We start from the raw sequence: 22,213 nt of genomic DNA, 5'->3' as shown, positions 1-22,213 counted from the left end.
ATGCAGCATCTTGCAGGATCAAGCAATTGTTCTACTGATTATTAAGTAGGAGTTTACTGTAGATTTGAACAAGGGATGGCAGTCACTTTGTTTATTTTGAATTCACCAACATCTTGACAACAAAGTGAGTTCTAACTAGGATTATTTTTATTTTAAAAAGTGGATATAAAGGGAAAAGGATAAAGTTACTTACCTTGGTCAATAACTAGAGTTTGTTGAGAGGTCTCTTGCTACTGGTACTCCACTTGATTGGTGCATAAAGAAGGCCTTTGTTTGGAGATTTTTAGCAGCAGTGCTCATTGAGACTGCACATGTGACCTAGCTATCCCATGCCAGAAACCAAGGGTACATAGGGCAGTAATAGAAGAATCAGCTTCCGTTTCTTCTCTACTGCTAAATTCCCATAGCAACAAGATACTAAAGCAGAGGGGAAGGAGGGCAGGCAGAGCAGCACCCACCAAGATATACTCTTGGAACTCATTACTGTACAAGGTAAATAATCTCTACTTTGTGTAGCATACCTATGGATACTTCAGGTATATTGTTTGTGTCATCTTAAACGAAGAAGATGGAAGCTACACAGCTCTGTCTAGAATTATTTGAAGAACTGAAGCTATCTGCTCTAGAGGTGTACACTGAGGCAGAGTGACTTCAAGAAATCTGTAAAGATGCTACAGAGGAATATCTTTCAGAAGGGCAATGAGTATAGAATTGTAGAGGATTAGAGTTGGAAGAGACCTCAGAAGGTCATCTAGTCCAACTGCCTGCTCAAAGCAGAACCAACCCCAACTAAATGATGATAGTCAGAGCTTTCCCAAGCTGAGCCTTAAAAAGCTCTAAGGATGGAAATTCCACCAACTCCATAAGCAATCTATTCAAATACTTCACCACACTCTTAGTGAAATTCCTTTCCCTAGTATCTAATCTAACTCTCCCCCTTTTTAACTTGAGACCAATGTTCCTTCTTCTGTCATCTGCCACAGATGAGAACAGTCTAGCTCTATATTCTTTGGAACTCCCCTTCAGGTAACTGAAGGCTATCAAATCTCCCCTCATTCTTCTCTTCTACAGACCAAATAAGTCTGGTTCCCTCAGCCTCTCTTCATACGTTATAAGAGAATAAAAAAAGCCGTACTATGTCCATCTAGCTGGGTATGCCAACTTCTTGCAGTGGACGATGCCATGGGGCTCCAGAGGGAATGAACATGACAGGTAATCACCAAGTGATCCATTCCCTATTGCTCATTCCCAGCTTCTGGAAAATATCAGCTAGGTCACCATCTCTACCCATCATGGCTAACAGTCATTGAGGGGCGTATCCTCTATCAATTACTAGAGAGAGAAAAACATAAGGACATAAAATCAGTGACTGTTTTGCACTGTGTGGGCAAATGTATTCCCAAAGCAGGTGGTACAATGCAAGTGAGGCAATGTTTGAAGCCTGGGGAATAAAATAGGCTTTGTTGAAAAATGGGTGAGGATTTGTAGTGGGAGGTAAAAACCTTGGATGGATAATTAGTGGGGGGAAATGAACCAAAATACAATAATGAACTTGGTATTTATGCAAGCAATCTCTGGCAAATGCTCCTTAACTGGTAGCGTGGTAGAGAACGAACTGAGGGCAGTTTGTGTTTTGTGTAATTGTTCTGGATCAAAAACATAGCTAGAGAGTATTCATGGACCAAATAAGCACTGCTTCAAAAGTCTCTCCATCAAGGCACTTGGGGCACATGGAGATCGATTCAAGCGGAGCACCCATAGAGACACTATTCAATGAAGAACACATCTTCAGTGTTTGGTTATTGATTGTACAAATAGGGATATAAAGACCACTGTTTAATTTCAGCCAGATTCTTATACAGTCATTTTTTATGACTCCAGCACACAAATATAGTGGCTGTATTACTGTGTATGAAGCCCTTCAGCAAATCTTTCAACAATTTTGTCCTTCAGCTTAACACGGCAGGTGTTAAATCAAATCACTGAATCAAACAAAGCACAGCCTGTCTACTGAGGCTCTTCAGTTTATACAGTAATTCTACTAATCATAGAATATTTTTTTTAAAGGTGAACTGTGTCTACATATCCATAGAACTTTAATCAGCTTCCATACTCTTTCAAGCTTTCAGACTGCACTACTGAAAGGTGCACAGAATGACTAGACTCCAGCTATGACTTTGTTCAATGCTCTCCTGCAGAAACTTAATTGCAGATTTTTTTTTTATTGTGAATGGGAAACACAGCAACCACCTTAGCAGAGTTTCCAAAAGAAAATTAAAAAAAATAAAAAAAAGAACAAAACACTGGACTATGTTTCTACATTTTGAAAGCAGTTATTGCAATTTTCTGCCTTTTCCTTTACTTATTCAATGTATGTGATTTTTCCATTAAGTTTAAAGTAAAACAAATGTTAAATAATATTTTAAAATTTTAATGAATCCAATAAGCAAGAGTAATTTTGGGCATTTTTAGATCAGATCCTTACTTGATGTAAATGGGTGTAACTCCATCAACTTCAAAGACGGAACAAATTTCTATCAGCTGAGAAGCTGCTATTTCATTCTTTATGCTGATATACATAAAATAAAATTTGAAAAACTTGTGTACATTAAATATTTCTCTGAACAAAGACAAATTTGCTTTTAATTTTCACAAGAGTCCAAAGTAACCTAAACTATAAGATAGTCAAGACACCCAAAAATATAGCTCATTTCTTAATTGGTAAATTCTAGCTTTGTGTCCTTGATTTTCAGGGATACATCTGCTCTTTCATCAAGAATTCTCCTTGAGCCTCCTCGAGTGCTCATTATTACTCATTAAGGTCTCATATTTAAAAATTGGAACTGAATGTCAGATTGTGAAAAGCAACTGAGTTTTCCCTTTTAGAAATCATTCTTTCTTGGCATCAAATTAGAGATTCATGTCTGAGTCTGAACAAAGTGGCAAATATTCACCACCACATATGAAACCATAAAGAAAAAAAAAGTGTGTATTACTGTATGTGAAATAGAAAACCAATTGTGTTCTAAAATGCTAAATTTAGGTCCCACAAAAAGTGACCCCTTTCTGCAAAAAGAGAGAAAACTAAGTTCCCAGAAAAATGGAAAAAAAAAATTCTTTGAATTCACTAAAGTTTAAGGGTCAGATTCTGATATTGTTACTCTGGCTGAGTAGTATTTATTAATAGATCCTTGCTACTGGTAAAGTACTCAATGTAAACAAGATGTAAAAATATATCCCTAAATTTTTGTTGGCCCATGTACAAAGAGATTACTCATTTATCTCTGTGAAAAGCCCTGTTCTCAGATTTTGAAAGGGAAAAAAAGTTTAAAAAGTACAGCCAGTTGTGAATATTTCCCACTTTTGCATTTATGGTTTTGTGCTTTTCACTTTTAGCTTGCAGCTAGAACTAAAATCAAAGGTGCCAGCAGATGACTGCAAAAGGTGTCAGAGTACTTCTGTTTTCATTGCTGCCTGTGATAGCAATATGGGCCCGATTCAGGCTGTCTAGGATACCTATCAACATTTGGTTTCTTTTTTACCTGAATATTCATCCAGAACCTCACTGTGGGAAATTAATATATAACCTCCTTTTTGGGTGGTTCTTCTACACTCTCAAGCAGTTGGGAGAGCTTGGCAATATAGATTACCACAAATACTTTTTTTTTTAAATGTGGAAAGGACATGGGAGGAGTTGAATAGGGAAACACCACAAGATAATCCAGTATATATACACTCAACAATATTCGAAAAACAGGTGTGTATCAATTGTACAGCCAGCACCACAGTCTCAAATATGTTTTTTTAACTCACTTGGAGCAGAATTCTTAGGAGTTCTCTAAACAAACATTTCATAAGTTGTAGTGTGGTATGGATTGGCTAAAGAACTTATTTATACACACCAGCTGTTTTCATCACAAGAGTCTTTGATGTTTTGCCAGCTACGGCTGAGATTTATTTAATTAGGTTTTTTACACACTTCCACCTAAATGCACAGAGTGCTGATATGAGGTGGATCCATGCTCTGATTTATTGGGAACAAAGTATTTGCATAGGCAATTCCCCAATATCACAGTAAGTCCCCACCTGCCCCAAACTCACTTATAGGTCCAGTTAGACTTGTTGGCAGCCAGGGGCTGATTCTTCTCTGCCTGTCTGCTGCAGTCCACAGAAATCCATGCCACTAAGTCCCTCTCAGATAAGCAGCCACCTAGATCCTCTTCTGGGAGATCAGCTATGCAAATTGTTACTCTGACCAGGTCCCTTTGTGAAGTAAGCAGCAGCCCAACCTATCAGGATCCACCTATGGCTCAGAATCGCCAGGGAGGAATCTAAAGCAAAAGAGGACTCTGGGACATAGTCTGTGATCCCTGATACATAGCGTATAGTATCTAAGACAGAGCTCTCTGTCCTTTGCTTGAGTTTAAACTCCATTACCAAGCAATTGCCCTCCATTTACTCCAGGGCATATCTTGTGCAATGCCCTTTCATGAGTACAGTTGCAACAACAACATATTGTCATTTATATTTCAGAACCTAAGACACATTCCAAGTAAAGCAATAAAACAGAGATTGTGGAACTTTGGGTATTATAATGAATGTAAATGATGCTAGTGAGAGCTGCCTTTTCCCAAGCAGAGAATTCCACCCTACCTAAAACTTTTAACTCTGAGATTTATTTATGCATAATTGTTTGCAGAGTTTGTTCGAGATAAGGAATGCACCTACAGGCTATGAGGCACAGGTTCTGAATCAGTGATCTCTAATCACTTAGGTGGTCAGGAGTGCAACTGAGCACTTACACTTCAACAAAGATACATATGGAACTCCACTGAGATACCACAACATTAAGATCATGGACCATAAATGTCTGTGGCTTTCTGTTCTGTAATAGGGTTTTTTGCAATGCTTGCCACTGATGCGGATTCCCCTTACAAAAAATAATAATAAAAGTATCTGCTTGCTGCTGGTGCCTCTCCAATAGTGATGGACTATACAGAATCTCACTCGTCAGGAGCACAAACAATAATTTCACTCCCAGAGATGGAGCTGCTGGTATAGAAGGTCACTAAACATACACTGGCTGTTTCTCCAGGGCACTGGAGCCTTAAAGAAGATTTAGCTTTAAAAAAAAAAAAAAAAAGTTTGGTACTGAATAATATCCTGTGTTCTGTCAGTGTCTAGAGGACAATGTAATTAAGGGAAATTATAATGCTCAAGGAGATCAAATAGTGTGATCAGATAGCAAGTATGGAAAATTGAACATCTATTTTCAGGTGTGGGTGGAGGAGGAGGTATAGTTGCCTATATAAATCAACATCCCTTATATTGGAATGACCCCAGTAATATCTACACATCTGGTTACCCTGAGACCAAGTGGAGGGTTCTTTGTATTGAGAAATAGTTTGTTCACAGAGTGTAGATAAGAGATAAGGTACATTAATTATAGGGCTGAAAAAGTGTGGACTCCAGAGCAAATTTACCAGAATAAGTAAGCTCTCCATTTCTCCAATAGGATACAGAAGCACGGGCACAAATGCAACTATGCCACAAATAGTCTTGCTATGATATATGCAGGAATAAATTACACATATTGGTCACAAAGAAAAATATCTATCTACAACAATGTGAAAAGAAACAATACTATGAGCCTTAATGCTGATTTCAGTAGACCCTTCTCATGTGTCTCCTTTTCTCCCCTTCCTCAACTCAGCCAAGAAGACTTTTAGAGCTACCTGTACTCTAAATCAACCATAGTCTGGTAGATATCCAGGATTGCTTACAGTAAATAGAAGTTTTCATGAACTCTTCAAAATAAGTTAATTTTCATAAGAAAATACCAACCCCAGCTCATACTACTCATTTAAGTGGCATCTTCAGGTACTTGTTCCATTGTTAAACTAAGCAAGGAAATGTTTTCTCAACATAAATCTTTTTCATCACCTTCTATAAACTATGACTGAGTAACAGAAGAGCATTTGCATACTAGCACTTCCTTCCACCATCTGTGATGACAGCCTTTAGTGATGACTTTCTGAATTGTGCTGTTCACTGATTGACTTGACAAATATTTTCATTCCCATCAACATCTCAGTGTTGTGTATACAGAGGCCAATTTTTTTCTTATCTATCCTCCAAACTAATTACCAGATTTCAAACTAAAAAAAATTGATTGTTTTCTCTCCTTTGGGCATTTTAACTTTTCCTTGTCCTACTACAGCCATTAAGTTTTGTTAAATTACATAGAACCTGGTTTTAATGAGGTTTAAAAAAAATCAAGTTAACAAACCCCTAGGGACACAAATGCACACTACCTGAAGATAGGCATCCAGGAAAGGAACCACACAGTAGTCTGTAAATCCCTCAGCCCAACTTCAGTTCTTTTGTTGGTTCTTTTGTATTTGTCCTTTCTCCTTGTCTCCCTCACCAACTTTAACTCCTTCCCCCGCTCCCCCAAGATGCTCCCAGGTGTCCACCTGGCACAACTACTGGTAGCCCTTGCCAACAACAGACTGCTTTCCTGCTTTCATTTTTTTAGTTTCCACTTAAGATCTTAGCCTTATTCCCACAGTCATCTCTCAGGTATGGACACTCCCACTCATTTGCTCCTCTTAAAGCCCAGTCCCCTGTGCCCTGACAATATTGCTTGCCTTTTCTGTCTTTCAAAATGTATGGAGCTCTCTCTGTTGTTTCAGGTACTGCATACTGGGTAAATTGTGGTAACATGAAAGGCCTCCAGGCCTCTAAAAGTAAACTAGCTCTTTAAGAGAGCAATTTAGAGTGATGCAACTGCAGATTGCAATCTAGTCATACACAGATAGATTTACTTCCCTTGAGTGTCCTCCAAACTCTTGCTTCCTGCAGCTTTTGTTTGTCTTCCATAGTTCCATGCATATTATCAATGAGACACTAACAAACTGGGAGTTAATAAAGCAATGAGCCATCAGATTTATTCCACTATTAATAAATCCTTTATACCTGACCTTTAGATGTATATAGCTATATGACAGCTCTGAGATATTTGTTGTGAAAGAAGGGCACCAAATCTTTGTCAGTCTTATACCTTATATTGCTTTCTTGTGCTTACATAGAGCATAGCTATTGGCAAATGTGTTTCAGTGCTATGTGGAAGCAGCATTCCATAACTCCTAACAACTTGACTAGGATTTCAGATAGTTTCTGTTGGCTAAGTTAAGGAAAAGATTAACATTCCCTCCCCCTACAGCCTTTTAGTTCATTTCATCTTAGGTGGCCTGTTTCAGCAGTAAAACACTCTGAAAGAGGATTCGTCTTTAAACTAGTGACTACTGAAAGGGAGAGAAACAATTGCACTAGTGGAAATGGTAAAATATGTAATTTATAACATAGAACCATATACAGTTCTTTAAATTTTATCTTAAAGCAGCCATCCTCTTTCCTGGATAAAACTGTTCCCTTAATCATGAAAACAAAGAAAGCTGCAACTTCATCTCTTCTCCCTTTAGGTGAGAATGGTAAACATTCTGAATTTCAAAATGGGGGAGGTTAGGATAGAGAAACACAGTAAAAAGTTTTTCAAAGACGTTCCAAAGCTACTCTCAGGAGTTCTATCATGGATATAAAAATGGACATGAATTAGATTTCAATTTTCTCCCTTATTCTTAAGTTTAAAATATTTCCTACGTTTTGCATGTTATAAATGAGAAAACATCTTGCATGACATTTGAGACAAGTCTAACTCTTTTCTGCTAGCTTCTTCAATAATTCTATTCCAATGCCTTTCAGCACTTGCTGCCTTCTAGCAGCTATAGCAGATTCAGGTCATGAGAGTTTATTCGGCATACAGAAGTGGGTGGTTTTTTGAGAGAAAAAAATTGTACTCGAGAGTGTAGTTTAATTCTAGCTTGGACTGACAGCAACAGTAGAAAATTAGCTTTTCGGTGAAGAACATTTGTTATATTTTATTCTTCTCTGCTAATGTCTTAGAATGCTATCTGCAAATGGAATATCCGTATCCTTATTGTCAGACACATTTAATTATTTTATTACAATGCTGATCTTGAAAAATTATTTACATTTTAGCTCTTAAATCACCTAAATTAATCCTCGTGTAATGGATACAGTATATAAAGGATACTGTATTTCCACATGTAAGTTTTTCAGTTCCCTTAGATTACTGTGAACAAGTCTACACATTGTTTATTCCCTAGGTCTTTAGCATAATGGTTGTCATAATGACCATCTAAACATCCCTCATCAAAAGGAGCCAGTACTGCAGATGAAATATTTGGGCTTCAGAAATGAAACATTCATTTACTGTATTTCTTTCTTGTGAGGATGATTTAAAAAGAAATAATCTACTGAAAATCTGTCTGAGTTGCACCATGTTTCATTAATATTTCACTTGTCTATTAGCCATTAAAAATAAGGGCTCAGAGGAGCTTCTGACACGCATGTGGAGCGGTACCCCTGGTGTGTGGCTTTCCTTCTACTGAAAGCATGCTCAAACACTTCTGAAGCAGACACCCCCACTCCCTCAGGGTATGTCTACACTACAGCGCTAATTCGAACTAACTTAGTTCGAATTAGTTAATTCGAACTAAGCTAATTCGAACTAACGCGTCTAGAACTAAAAACTAGTTCGAATTAGCGTTTTGCTAATTCGAACTAGCATGTCCACATTAAGTGGACCCTGAACAGGGCTTAAGGATGGCCGGAAGCAGTGCCGGCAGGGAATCAGAGGAGGACTTAGAGCGTGGAGATGCTGTCTCAGGCTAGCCTAGGGCTGTGCTTAAAGGGTCCCGACCCCCACCCCGGACAGACAGTTCTCAGGGGTGCCCCGCTTGCAAAGCAGTCCTGGCTTGGAGTGCCCTGAGTGCCCACACTGGGCACATCACACCACTCGGCCATCAGCCCGGCTGCACTTGCCGCAGGCTGCCATCTGGGGAGAGGGGGCAATTGCGGGGCTGCAGGAGAGCTTCCACCCCCAGAAGCCCACAGAGCCAGCCCAGTCCTCCCCATCGGGGGCTCGTACCCCATTCCTCCCTCACCTCCTTCCACTTACCCTTCCCTAGCCCCTCTTCTTGATGTACAAAATAAAGATAACATTTCTCTTTAATAAAGAGAAATGCAAAGTGCTCCACTTAGGAAGGAACAATCAGTTCCATACATACAAGATGGGAAGCGACTGTCTAGGAAGGAGCATGGCGGAAAGGGATCTAGGGGTCATAGTGGACCACAAGTTGAATATGAGTCAACAGTGTGATGCTGTTGCAAAAAAAGCAAATATGATTCTAGGTTGTATCAACAGGTGTGTTGTAAGCAAAACTCGTGAAGTCATTCTGCCGCTCTACTCTGCACTAGTTAGGCCTCAGCTGGAGTACTGTGTCCAGTTCTGGGCGCCACATTTCAAGAAAGATGTGGAGAAATTGGAAAGGGTACAGAGAAGAGCGACAAGAATGATTAAAGGTCTAGAGAACATGACCTATGAAGCCAGGCTTCATGAACTGGGCTTGTTTAGTTTGGAAAAAAGAAGATTAAGGGGGGACATGATAGCGGTTTTCAAATATCTAAAAGGGTGTCACAAGGAGGAAGGCGAAAATTTGTTCCTCTTGGTTTCTGAGGACAGGACAAGGAGTAATGGGCTTAAAGTGCAGCAGGGGAGGTTTAGATTGGACATTAGGAAAAAATTCCTAACTGTCAGGGTGGTCAAATATTGGAATAAATTGCCAAGGGAGGTGGTGAAATCTCCCTCTCTGGAGATATTTAAGAACAGGTTAGATAGACATCTGTCAGGGATGGTGTAGGTGGAGCTTGGTCCTGCCTTGAGGGCGGGGGGCTGGACTCGATGACCTCTCGAGGTCCCTTCCAGTCCTATTATTCTATGATTCTATGATTCCAAAATGGAATCTGTCTTTATTGAACAAAACTGGGGGAGACTGGGAAAAGGAGGTGGGAGAGGGGAAGAGAGAGGTTGGGAGAGGGGAGGGCAACTAAAATGATCAGGGGTTGGGAACAGGTCCCATATGAAGAGAGGCTAAAGAGACTGGGACTTCTCAGCTTAGAAAAGAGGAGACGGAGGGGGAACAGGATAGAGGTCTCTAAAAGCAGGAGTTGGGTGGAGAGGGTGCATACAGAAAAGTTCTTCATTAGTTCCCATAAAGAAGGACTAGAGGACACCAAAGGAAAGGAATGGGTAGCAGGCTTCAAACTAGTAACAGAAAGTTGTTCTTCACAAAGCAAAGAGTCAACCTGTGGAACTCCTTGCTGCAGGAGGTTGTGAAGGCTAGAACTAGAACAGAGTTTAAATGGAAGTGAGATCAAGTCATGGAGGCTGGGTCCATGGAGTGCTATTAGCCAGGGGGTAGGAGTGGTGTCCCTGCCCAAAGTTTGTGGAAGGCTGGAGAGGGATGGCACCAGACAAATGGCTTGGTCACTGTCTCCGGTCCATCCCCTCCAGGGTCCCTAGGGTTGGCCGCTGTTGGCAGACAGGCTACTGGGCTAGATGGACCTTTGTTCTGACCCAGGATGGCCATTGTAAGCTCAGGGCTCAGGGTCGGGGGTCTCAGTGGACCACCTTGATTTTCATGCACTCCTGCTCCTGGGTGGCCAGGCTGGCAGCTCTCCTGCCCTAGACGGCCACTTTCCTGTGCCTAGTGAGGAGATCATGGACAAGGTCCATGATGTCCGCACTAGCCCAGGCGGGTGCCCGCCTCTTGCGGTCCTGGGCAAGCTTCCGGGAGCCGCCAGCCTGGTCCCAGGAAGAGGGGGAGGGCTGGGGGGCATCGGGTGGGTGGCTCGATCCGTGCCAGGTGCAGGGTCTGCTGGCTGGGTGCTGGCAGGCTTGCACCTGGCACGGGCTCCGTAGCCAGCCCTTGCCCCTTTAAGGGGTCCGGGGCCGGGAGGGGGGATAGAGTTTCCCTGGTGTTGGCCAGAGTGGCCACCAGGGAAACCTGGGAAGCCTTAGCCTCCCACTAGTTCGAATTAAGGGTCTACACAGCCCTTAATTCGAACTAGCTAGTTCAAACTAGGCTTAATCCTCGTAAAATGAGGTTTACCTAGTTCGAACTAAGCGCTCCGCTAGTTCGAATTAAATTTGAACTAGCGGAGCACTAGTGTAGCGCCTATTAAAGTTAGTTCGAACTAACGGACGTTAGTTCGAACTAACTTTGTAGTGTAGACATACCCTCAGAGAGCACTGTGTCTGTGAGCAGAGAAGGACAGTGAGGCTGTGCCTGGTCTCTGTGGGGTAGAAAGCAGAATCTCTCAGCCCCAGTGCCCCTTCATGCTAGCCGTCTGATTCAGGCTGAGCTTACCTGTAAAGTTTCAGCCAGAACTGACCTGTTGTTGCCAAGACAGACTAGGATAAAAATACACTGCTCTGTCCCTGTTAAAAAATTCTGGTGACCTCTCTGAAAAGCTCTAGCTCCCCCATGCTTTGAAGCAGGAAATTGAAATCTGGCAAGTGATGAACCTTTGCATCAGTGATTTTGCCTTTTACTGTCCTTCGAAATCCTGCCCATGCTTGGCCCATTTATAATTGCAGATCAAGTATTCTCAGAAGAAATTTAGATTTTAACAAGAAGATTCCCCAAAGATTCAAACTACACTGAGCATATTCAAGTCAAGCAATATGCAGGACACTTAGATCAGCAGTTGCCAATCTGGGCTGCTGCAGACGGTTGCAGATCTGGTTCTGGGCACCTGAATGGAGAACATGGATACCTCTTGTGCTCTCAGTAAACATAAGAATAGTTATACTGCGGGTTGGGCAAGAAGGTGGTGCTTCATCAGGGCTAGTCCCTGGTGTGCCACAGCTGCTATATGTATCTGTGCCACCGCAGATACAGGAAATTGTAGTTCTAGTTGGCCGTGTTTTGGGACACTGCTTCCCACAGCTCCCATTGGATGGCAATAGCGATCCACAGTCAATGGCAGCTGCCGTCACTCATACCTGTAGAAGTGCAGGTGAATACAGCGATTACAGCCCACCAGCGCTAACCCCTGGCAAACCAGATAAGGTCGACCGGCTGGTATTTACCCACCATTGCTATACTGGGTGGTATAAGCCATGCTGTCTTCCAGCAGTGGCCAATGCCAGATGCCACAGAGGGAATCCACAGAATAGTAATAATCAAGTGACCCATTCCCTGTAACTTGTCTCCTACCTTGTGTTTGCCAGGAGCAGGGAATACCATTCCTAAACATCCTGGGAAATTACCAGTTTTAAACCTACTGCTCATAAATGTGTCTAGTTTTTCTTTTTAAACCTCAATATAGTCTTGGCCTTCACAGAATCCTCTGGCAAGAGTTTCACAAGTTGACTGCATTGTGTGAACTAATATTTCCTTGAATTTGTTTTAATCATGCTGTCTATTAACTTCAATTCACACTCTTTAGTTCTTGTATTATGTGAAGGAGTAAATAGCACTTTATCTATTTTCTCCACACACCTCATGATTTTATAGACCCTAAATCATATCCCCCATTAGATGTGTCTTCCAAGCCGAAAAGTCAAAGTCGTATTAATCTCTCCTCATGAAGAAGACATTCAATAACCTTAATAATTTCTCCAGCCTTTTTCTAAACCTTTTCTAATTCCAATACATCTTTTTGAGGTGGGATGACCATGTCTTCACACAGTATTCAAAATGAGGGCATATTAAGGATTTATATAGCAGCAATGTGATATTATCCTGTCTTCATTCCCAACAGTCTATTCAATTTTGCCTACTGCACATTGAGTCGATTATTCCAAGGACTCTTTCTTGAGTGGTAACATCTAATTTTGATGCCCTCATTTTATATGGATAGTTTAGAGGTTTTCCAATGTGCATTACTTTGCATTTATCAAAATTAAAATTTATCTGATATTTTTGCCGAGTCATCCAATTTTAACCGATCCTTTTGTAGTTTTTCCACAGTCTACTTGGGACTTAACTATCTTGAGTTTTGTGTCATCTGAAAATTTTGCCACCTTTTTCCTGAACATTTATGAACATGTTGAATAGAATTGGTCCTGATACAGAACCCTGAGGACAGCACTATTTACCATTCCAAACACTGACAATTTAGTCCTGCTCTTTCTTTCCTACCTTTTAGTCAGTTACCAAGCCATGGGAGGACCTTTCCTCTTCTCCCATGGCAGCATACTATAATTAAAAGCCTTTGATGAGGCACCTTATCAAAGACTTTCTGAAAAATCTTTGTACCCTATGTTCACTGGATTCTTCCCTTGTCAACATGCTTGTTGACTACCCAAAAGATTGATGAGGCATGGATTTCCCTTTATAAAAACATGTTGATTCTTTCCCCCATCAAATTATGCTCATCTGTATGTGAGAATATTTTTTCTCTATATTTTTTACTATATTTCTAAACACTCTGCCTGGTACTGAAGTCAGGTGTGCCAGCCTGTAATTGCCAGGATTGCCTGCCAAACCCTTTTTAAAACATTGGTTTCATGTTTGCTATATTCCAGTCATTTGGTACAGAAGCTGATTTTAAATTATACGTTACAGACTACAGTTAATAGTTCTGCAATTTCACCTTTGAATTCCTTTAATATTCACCCAAGAGTTCTATCTGGTCTTGGTGACTTCTTAATGTTTAAGTTATCATTTTGTTCAAAAACCTCCTCCAATGACATCTTAGCCTGGGACAGTTCCTCAGATTTTTCAATGAAAAGAATGGCTTATGTTTGAGAATCTCCCTCATATCTTCAGCCATGAAGAAAGTTGCAAACAATTCATGTTGTTTCTCTGCAATGGCCTTATCATTCTTCAATTCTCCTTTAACATTTCAATTGTCCACAGGCCCCACTGGTTGTTTAGGAGTCTTCCTGCTTGTGATTTACTTAAAAACCTCAAAATTCCTTTATTACTAGTTTTCAAATCTTTCACTAGCAGTTCTCAAACTCTTTTTTGGCCTTCCTAATTATATTTTTATACATCATTTGCCAGAGTTTATACTCCTTTTTATTTTCCTCACTAGCATTTAACTTCCACTTTTTAAAGGATGCCTTTTGCCTCTCACAGCTTCTTTTAATTTGGTGGTTAGCCATGGTGACACTTTTCTGTTTTTGTTTTTTAATAAGGGATATACATTTCAGCTGGGTCTCTATTATGGTGTCATTAAATAGTTTCCATGAAGTTAGCAGCGATTTCACTTTTGGCACTGTACCTTTTAATTTCTGTTTAACTGACCTCCTCACTGTGTGTAGTTTTCCCTTTCTGAAATTATATACCACAGTGTTGGGCTGCTGCAATGTTTTTCCTACCAGATGGATGTTAAATTTATTATATTAGGATTACTTTGTCTAATTGCAATGTAGACATGTCCAAGGAGGCTAGAGAAGTGTTCAGGATTTTACACAGGGCCAGAGAGTACTGGTTAATAGAGCTACAATAATTCTTCTAATAAGCTTTTTGTATGGTGCCTGAACACTATAATAATAGGCATGTTAGAAATTTGTTCACTAGCCATTCTTTCTTATTTCATATTGAGAATGAGATCCACTAGAAAGAGAAACCCTGATTCTGGTCTCACAATAGTTACTGGTATAAAAGTCTATATAAAGTTTTGGTCCAAAAACTCATTTAAGCACATGACTAACTTTAAACACATAATTAGTGCCATTCACTTGAATGGGATTGCCCATTGCTTAGAGTTACGCAAAAATGTAAGTATTCTTCTAGACTGGGGAGTAAGCAAAATTGTTATCACCTCCATAAAATCCAAAACAAACCACAACTGTTCCCCCCCCCCCGCCCAAACAGGAACTCTTCTTTTTCACATTGCTGACATGTGTCTCTGAAGGACATGGCAATATTTCTGAAGATGATGAAACATTAGCCTTTAGCTCAGGCCCACACATGGAATGAAACACCTGACCCACACATTTGTTGAGGAGGTAGGTCATGTTAAATGGTACTGTACTTCAACTCCTGCCCCTCTCAAACATTTATGGCCAACATCAGAACAAGAGCAAGACTCCAGCTTCCCCAGAAAACAAATATAACAACCACTTGTCTCTAAATGTCACTGTAAATAATCTGTTCAAAGTCTAAACATTCTTCCACAAATATCGCATCAAAATTAACTTCAATTTTGATTTTTTTTAAATTCTTTTGAGACACTACAATACAGGTAGTAAAGAAGGAAACAAAAAAACAAAACAAAAACCCTTGCTTCTTTTTTTCCTTAGCTCATGCATCTTTTGCAGCTTCTAAGGTAAAAAAATTGTTGATCCATTTCAATAATAAAGAGTAAATAATTAAATTATCTCCTTTAGGATTGTAGAACTTATCTACACTTCTAGAGACATTCTGAAATGTAAACCTTCCAGAACTGCAAAACTGGTTCCTTCAGTAAGGAGCAACATGTACAGATCACTAATTATAATGTCAGTTGAAAGTGAGTTGAAAATAGGAACTGATGTATTTAAACAAAACAAACAAAACAAAACAAAACCACACACACACACACACACACACACACACACACACACACACACCCCACACACCCCAGGAGAAAAGGATATTTAAAACAGATTATGGTTTCTATTTTTTTTTCCAGAAATCAGACAGCATTCTTTAAACTTTAGTGAACAGGATAAACAGCAGAATAAAAGTGATATGCAATGTGCTTAAGGGCTCTATGTTCCACTCTCTTGTTTGCATAGTTTAATGTCAAAATACCATTTGTTTCTTTTCATAGTACAAAAGCACATTTTCTGAACATAACCCTAATAAGCACACAGCAATTTAATAACTGTATACCAGTCGAGAAACCAGAGTACAAAGCAATCAAATTGTTTATCAGCAAATGTCTGAATGTATAATTCCACTCTTTTACTGTCTAAGCACCATCGCAAGATATTAAACCACTGTAAATTTATCCTTAACCTACTATTACGAATGACCATCATCAGGTCAGGTTCTTTTGACTTGGTCAATAACAAGCCAAATATTTGATGATTAAGTATTTGTGTATAGCTGAGTTTCTCTACAGCACACTACAATTGTTCAGAATAGCATATTCTCTATGTTTAACATCTAAATTTAAGTGATCATATCAGTTGATGCTGTACATTTTTATGGTTTTGAGAGTCTGTCCCTAACTGCTGGTAGGTTTATTATTCTTATTTATTTATAATATGGTAGCACGTAATCTGGCCGTATGGGCAACACTTGCAACATACATGTCCCTTATGTCTAGTAGGGATGTCCACAAGATTCAGTAACAGAACGTTCACATTTTAGGTGATTTTCTTATGCTTATACTCATGCATTGGAAATATGAAATGGATATTATACGCATGCCCGTAAGTGTATATCTAAAACAATTTCACAGGAACACTTTGAATAGCACAATAAAAATAGAAAATGATATATAAAACTTTGTTCAAACCTTTTTTAATACTCTTGATGATATAAAGAGGCTATGCTGTGGCTTACAATTACATTAAATCCCATTATACTGCATTATCCTTGTCATAAAAATACAGCCAAAGGGGCTTTACACTTTTGTACCTTGCAAATCTTTAGAATAATAAAGATATATAGGATATAATGAACAGAATTACAACTAGTACTACAAATGTGAACTAACAGAGCTTTTTGCAGTACTTATTTATAGTTTCTCCCTAGCACTCAATTGCATAGGGAGGATCAACTTTTGGTCTCTTCATAAAGGTGTATATTCTGTACAGAACTGCATTATGTGCATAAAATGTTATCATAGGGACTAGCTATATTTCTAGTTTGTGATGCTGAATTAAATATTTGCCCATTCAAAAGCATAAGATAATCAGGTAATTTCATTTTTTCTTTTCTTTCTTCCATCTCTGCTTCCCCCTTTTGTGTCATGAGCAAATAATGCATCTATTTTTATTCCTTCACCTATATTTATATATAAAAAGTGATAATTGTGTCCCTGAACTTCTATGTTGAACTGAAATTCTGTTTCCTTTCTATTGCTAGCACAATTTATAATCCATCTCAATCACTCCCTCTATACAGGCAGTCCCCGGGTTACGTACAAGGGACTGTAGGTTTGTTCTTAAGTTGAATCTGTATGTAAGTCGGAACTGGTGTCCAGATTCAGCCGCTGCTGAAACTGACCGCCAGTTCTGACTTACATAAAGATTCAACTTAAGAACCCCAAGCTTCCCCAAGTCAGCTGCTGCTGAAACTGATCAGCGGCTAATTCCAGGAAGCCTGGGGCAGAGCAACTCTGCCTCGGGCTTCCTGTAGTCAGCGCTGGTCAGTTTCAGCAGCGGCTGACTTGGGGACGCCTAGGGCAGAGCAGCTGGGGTGCTGCTGGGTTGCTCCAGTAGCACCGCTCCTCAGCGCTACTGGACCAACCCAGCAGCACCCCAGCTGCTCTGCCCCAGGCGTCCTGATTCAGCCACTGCTGAAACTGACCAGCAGCGGCTGAATCAGAACCTGGGGCAGAGCAGCTGGGGTGCTGCCGGGTTGGTCCAGTAGTGCCCAGAGCGGTGCTGCAGGACCAATCGGCAGCACCCCAGCTGCTCTGCCCCAGAGTCCAAAACAAAAGCCTGGTCTGCTCGGGGGGGGGGGGGGACACTAGCTGCGCCCTTCCGCCCCCCCAGCAGACCAGGGACACGGGAGCAGAGCCGCAGCGGCAGCGGGGTGCCGCGCCTCTGAGGCTTTGCTCTAGCAAAGTCTCAGAGGCACGGGACCCCGCCGCTGCTGCGGCTTCAGTCCCGGTGCCTGTGGTCTGCTGGGGACCGTCCCCAGCAGACCACAGGCACTGGGACTGAAGCCGCAGCCGCGGCGGGTTCTTGCGCTTCTGAGGCTTTGCTCTGGCAAAGCCTCAGAAGCGCGGGAATCCGCCCGGTGCCCCTGGTCTGCCTGAGACGGTCTCCAGCAGACCAGGGGCACCGGAGCAGCTTACGAATGGGGCTCTCTTGCCCCGGAGCTCGCAGGTAGCAATCCGCCACCTCGACCTCCGGGGTGAGAAAGCCCCGTTCATAAGTGCGGATCCGACATAAGTCGGATCCGCGTAAGTCGGGGACTGCCTGTACTGGATTTACTAACTGTATATTCTGATTGTTTGCAATACATTTTGAAATGCAGAAGTCATACTTTTTTAAAGCCTATACACCCATATTTTATCAAGTTACCCATTTCTGAATTAATGTAATTATACTAATGAAGTAATTTTCTATCCTATTATGGCAATAAACTTTCTTAATTCCATATCCAATGATTATGCAATCAAATGGGACTTAACTTTCATCTGGAGCTAGCATACCATACACAATTTTATGCAGTGTTATCCAATATTCTCCCTTCTTCATTTTATGAAAAGAAGAAGGGATGAAACATTTATTCTTTCTATTTTAGAGGCTAGGGTGAGACTAATCTGGAAACTCATTTACTATTCATCATATAGCCTAGGTAGGACAGAATAAAATTCAGGTCCTAGAGGTGAATGGTGCCTATAGCTACCAACTTATCTACTTCTTTCCTAATGCTGTATAACCTTTTCATGTTTCCAGTCACTTGTTCATAAAATTAGGCTTATGGGTCTTTAGCCTCTTGGGTCTTCCTTAAATACTTACTAATCTAACTGCCTTCCAGTTCTCTGCAGCTTCCCTTTTGTGCAGATAGTAGAAATCTCCATCAAAGACTTTTCACTAACTCTTGCTATAGTACCAAGGCAAAGATATTTTCCAAGGCTTAGTGCTTTTCCCATTTTCTAAACTTTCTAAATTCCTAATACATACTTATAATTTGAGTATAAAATAAATGTTAGCTAGACATAATCCAGAAACAAAACACCAGAGCCAAAATGTGATCTTTGCAATGTTCAAATGAATCCAAATCTAAACTTTGCCATGTGGGTCCAAGTATGCTTTCAAAATTCAAATCCTTTGTCAACTTCTGTAAAATAAAGTGCAAATATTCACCATCCACTTTGGTTCAATATTCCCAACTTCAAAATAAAGAACCAGATTCTTAGGTATGGCCTAAGTGCACAGCACACAACTAAAGTTTGTTAAAACTCTCTTTTGCACTTCCTCAAAGTGGGCATACTCCATGCAGGTAGTCCTCCCTGTGTTTTAACTAGCCTCGTTATGAGAGGTTTTTCAAATGAATAGTTTATTCCTCAGAAAATACAATTTTGGGTCAAGTGGAAAATATTTGCAAGTTTGATCACTTACCAAATACTTACGACTAGTTTCTACCTCCCCAACCCTGATTTAGCATTATTCACTAGGTCTAGACTGCACTCTTATCGGAAAAAGCTACGCAAATTGCACTATGCAATTTGCGTAGCTTTTTCTGATTGCTTTTTTGGAAGAGGTTTTTCTGCCATTTGGCCCCATCTAGACAGGGCCAAATGGCGGAGAAGCCTCCTCTTTCGGTGGAGCACTGACATTTTTCCGGGATACCTCCAGTATCTGGGAAAGACTCACCAGTCTAGACGTACCACAAGTGGCAAGAATTGCTGATGGCACTTAACAAGTGGTCAGAAGGTTATTAGTTAAGGCATTTACCTGAAATAGGAGAGACCTAGGTTCAATTCCCTTGTCTGAGTTAAAGAAGGGATTTAAACTTGAGTCTCTTGCATTTCAGAAGAGTGTCCCAGCCAGGGGTAAGATGACATGCAAGATCATGCCTCTCGGTTTCTCCTGTTGAAGTTCTTTGCATAAAATACTTCAGTGGTCATTGGGCCAGGAAGGAATGACTCCAGGTGTATGGTCTAGTTCCAATGATTAATGGATATCAATTTTCATCTATAAATCATCTTTTTTCCCTGATGACATTTCTTAGCTGATTTCTTTACTTATTTTCTAATATAGCAGATTTATTTACCTAAGTATAACAAGAAAAAGTGTTATTTCTAATTGAAGAACTGAAGAAAGTTCCCCCTTACCTTGGCAGTAAGATTTCATAAATGTATTTCCTTCTAGTGCCTCTCTCCTATATGACTTTCCAGTTGTACTTCCATGAAGTGACTCCGCGTTCTGGATTACAATGAAGTCCTAGAATTTCAGACCCAATTCTCCTCTTACACTGATTTTAGAGCAGTGACAACTCCAGAGATTTTAGTGACATTCAGTCTGATATCAAGTAGTGTAAGTAAGGCCACGTCTTCACTTGCCATGCAAGAGATCAATCTTCTGGCGTTTGATTTAGTAAGTCCAGTTTTAAGAACCACTAAATCAAACACTGAAGGCAGCTCTAATCAGTGCCAGTACTCCTTGCAGTGGTAAGGAGTAAGGGAAGCTGATGGGACCTTTTGTTCTGATCAACCTCCCTCTGTGATGAAGACGCCAAGCTCAACTTAAGGTAATCAGACTCCAGCTATTTATCGGACTTGCATATGTGGTTGCATATCTTAACCCAACCTTCCAGGCCTAGTGTAGACCTGGCTTAACAGGGCAATCAGATTTTTAAGGCTTTTTATGTTTGAGAAATTTTGCAAAAGAAAACTTAAATGGCTCAGCTCTTAAGGCTGCAAAACAATCCTTCAAAGGGTAAATCATGTGTAAATTGATGTCTGCTTAAACCTGAAACAATTATTGAGTCTCAAGTTGTGAATGACAGATGCTCATCACAACTTTGTTGATTCTAAAGCTTAACTACTATTCCATTGACAATAAAAGCACATAAAGAGACTAATCAGGAGTGAATAAAAATGTTGAGGATAAAAATACACTATAAAATTGTGTCTTCAAGTATACACTTTTTTCATGGAAAAAGTACACACTGATCAGAAAGCTTCCAGATCACGCAGTTAAGACTAGTTACCTTTAACTGAACACAATGGATATTGCTGGCATATATGAAGGTTGCCTATGGTTCTAAACCTAGGAAAAACCATAAGCAACTGCTTATACCAGCATTGATGCTGTTTTAATACTTGCTCCTTTTTCCTGCATAAATTATGGTCATACCAGACAAATCTCCTGATATAGAAAGCAAAATTCAGTTTGTTAAATGCCTGTTTTACATTCTTTACAGCAAAATCATGCATTGAGTTTTCTAAAAACATAACATAAAAGCTAAGCATTAGTGATGTTGACAAGTTTTGAACATAAAATGAAGCCAGTAGATTTTAACATTTTGCTACCTATTAGAATGTTCTGCAAAATGTAATTGATATTTCACAGTGTTTGGGTGAGTGCATGAGAGAGAGGGTTTAGGTAGATTAATAACATACAATATATTTCTGAAAAACATCAAAAAGAAACCTAGAAATTATACAAAGATCCAGGTGAGACTTTTATAGCCTTTTCCCAATATAATTTGCTTGCTTCTTTTGCTGCCAGTATGAAAGCATTTCTCCTGCTCCCCTATTCAGCAGACAGCTGTGCCTGAGGTTTATCATACAAGGATCTTCCCTCCCAGAAGACCAGTACCTCATGGCTTAAAGGAGTAGTCAATAGACACACAGTAGATCAAACCTGGACCACCAGACACTTCTGAATGGACTTTTTAATTTCACTCTCTGGAATCTGGGCCTTGAGTATATCTTGACCAAAAAATATGGACTTTGATAAAAAAATAATTGATATTCCCAGGATTATGGGGAAGAGCTATGTGTACACATTTTGGAAACCAGAGAAATAGGTGACCATATTGGCTATTTTTGAGTTAAAGATTTTAGAAGCACATTGTTCCACTGCAGTATTGTTCCTGTTCAGCTGTGAATGTGGTGTGCAATTACCATACCTCCTCACAGAAAGTGAGTGATTAAATAGATTGCATCTATGATACCAGAGAAGCCTCCAAAAATACCTCCTTCCTGATTGATTGACTTAATTGCAGGTGATTAGTGCAAGAATGTCCATTTAACATGTGAAAAAGCAGTTTATAGCTCAATCACTCTAAAACATATCTTAATTAGCAAGTGACTATTTTGGCAACAGCGTGACAGTAACTAGAGTATAAGATTCCTATGTGTGCTTATTTAAACTAAAATTTGTAATAAAATGTAACCCTCATTTGGCAGGCATTGTAGTCCATAGATTCCCTCAGACACCATGTTCCTGCATGTGTGAATTCAGGAGTGGGGAATCAAATGGACTAGAAACATCTGAGGACAACTGGAGGGGAGGGGAAGCTTCTGAATGGAGCTATGTGGTCAAGCAATTTGCTGGTCCAATGATGAACAAAGGCTGCTTAGACCTTCTTTGGCAGGGGACAGCCTACCAGAGACAGACTAATTTAGGTTTCAGTGCTGGTACTAAGGCCTG

The 22,213-nt window shown here is 40.1% G+C and overlaps 2 long non-coding RNA genes across 3 annotated transcripts in view; both read right to left on the bottom strand.

Annotated features, from left to right (window-relative positions):
- Positions 1-4,210, bottom strand: part of LOC142829429 (uncharacterized) — a 60,186-nt gene extending 55,976 nt beyond the window's left edge. The window contains exon 1 of the long non-coding RNA XR_012903833.1: positions 4,102-4,210. This is a non-coding gene — a long non-coding RNA (uncharacterized LOC142829429). The remainder of the gene's footprint in view (positions 1-4,101) is intronic.
- Positions 1-22,213, bottom strand: part of LOC102456034 (uncharacterized) — a 232,765-nt gene that overhangs the window by 146,355 nt on the left and 64,197 nt on the right. The gene's annotated exons all lie outside the window — the stretch shown is intronic.

This window comes from Pelodiscus sinensis, chromosome 5, assembly GCF_049634645.1.
Source record: "Pelodiscus sinensis isolate JC-2024 chromosome 5, ASM4963464v1, whole genome shotgun sequence".
Lineage (NCBI taxonomy): Eukaryota > Metazoa > Chordata > Testudines > Trionychidae > Pelodiscus > Pelodiscus sinensis.
This window is presented reverse-complemented; position numbering and strand designations above follow the sequence as displayed.